The sequence below is a fragment of the Arachis hypogaea genome, chromosome 13, assembly GCF_003086295.3.
Source record: "Arachis hypogaea cultivar Tifrunner chromosome 13, arahy.Tifrunner.gnm2.J5K5, whole genome shotgun sequence".
NCBI classification, from domain to species: Eukaryota; Viridiplantae; Streptophyta; class Magnoliopsida; order Fabales; family Fabaceae; genus Arachis; species Arachis hypogaea.
Window position 1 is genome coordinate 64,614,369 of NC_092048.1, and position 1,716 is coordinate 64,616,084.

Here is a 1,716-nt window from a genome sequence, read left to right on the forward strand (position 1 = left end):
CTTGCTATAATTAAAGATTTACTTCAAAATTTTCAAGTTGTTACTTGCCTATTAAGAAAGGATCAAACTTTAAATTTTAAAATCATATCTTTTAATTTCTTGATAGTCAAGTAATCAACTTTAATTTTAAAAATTTTCTTTTTTTAAATTATTTTTCAATCATATCTTTTCAAACATATCTTTTCAATCACATCTTTTTCAAAATTAATTTTTTCAATCATATATTTTTCTAATTTCAAAATCTTTTTTTTTAAAAAATCACATTATTTCTTTCCCAATCTTAGTTTTCGAAAATCTCAATCAAGTTTTCAAATTTTTTTTAATTATTTCAAAATCTTTTTAAATTATTTTCGAAAATTCTTCCCCTCTTTTCACATCCTTCTATTTAAGGGACTAAGACTCCTCCTCAAGGTACAATTCGAACTCCCTCATTCTTTATATGTTCGAATTCTCTTCCATCTACCTCCTCCTTCTATTCTTCTTTTCCTCTGACACCTCAAGGAATCTCTATACTGTGACATAGAAGATTCCCTACTTTCTTATTCTCTTCTCTTTCATATGAGCAGGAACAAAGATAAAGGCATACTTGTTCAAGCTGATCCTGAACCTGAAAGGACCTTGAAGAGAAAGCTAAGAGAAGCTAAAGAACAATTCTCTTTAGAGGGCCTAACAGAACTCTTCAAAGAAGAAGAAACCATGGCAGCCGAAAATAACAACAATGCCAACAATGCGAGGAAGGTGCTTGGTGACTTTACTGCACCTACTCCTGATTTCTATGGGAGAAGCATCTCTATCCCTGCCATTGGAGCAAACAACTTTGAGCTTAAGCCTCAATTAGTTTCTCTAATACAACAGAATTGCAAGTTTCATGGACTTCCGTTGGAAGATCCTCATTAGTTCTTGGCTGAGTTCTTGCAAATCTGTGACACTGTCAAGACTAATGGGGTTGACCCTGAAGTCTACAGACTTATGTCTTTTCTTTCGCTGTAAAAGACAGAGCTAGAACATGGTTGGATTCACAACATAAGGAAAGCCTGAACTCTTGGGAAAAGCTAGTCAATGCCTTCTTGGCAAAGTTCTTTCCACCTCAAAAATTGAGTAAGCTTACAGTGGAAGTCTAAACCTTCAGACAGAAGAAATGTGAATCCCTCTATGAAGCTTGGGAGAGATACAAGCAATTGATCAGAAGGTGCCCTTCTGACATGCTTTCAGAATGGAGCATCATAGGAATCTCCTATGATGGTCTGTCTGAACTATCCAAGATTTCATTGGATAGCTCTGTTGGAGGATCTCTTCATCTGAAGAAGATGCCTGCAGAAGCTCAAGAACTCATTGAAATGGTTGAAAATAACCAATTCATGTACACCTCTAAAAGGAATCCTGTGAATAATAGGTCAACTCAGAAGAAAGGAGTTCTTGAGATTGATACTCTGAATGCCATATTGGCTCAGAATAAAATATTGACCCAGCAAGTCAATATGATTTTTCAGAGTCTGTCTGAAATGTAAGCAACAACAGGCAGTACTAAGGAAGCTTCCTCTGAAGAAGAAGCTTATGATCCTGAGAACCCAACAATGGAAGAGGTGAATTACATGGGAGAATCCTATGGAAACACCTATAATCCTTCATGGAGAAATCATCCAAATCTCTCATGGAAGGATCAAAAAAGACCTCAACAAGGTTTCAACAACAACAATGGTGGAAGAAACATGTTTA

General features: G+C 35.4%; 1 non-coding gene across 1 annotated transcript; it reads right to left on the reverse strand.

Moving 5' to 3' along the window:
• Positions 1–1,100: 1,100 nt before the first annotated feature.
• LOC112739372 (small nucleolar RNA R71) lies at positions 1,101–1,208 on the reverse strand. Its single transcript, XR_003170311.1, has one exon. It is a non-coding gene; the product is annotated as a small nucleolar RNA R71 (small nucleolar RNA).
• Positions 1,209–1,716: the final 508 nt, after the last annotated feature.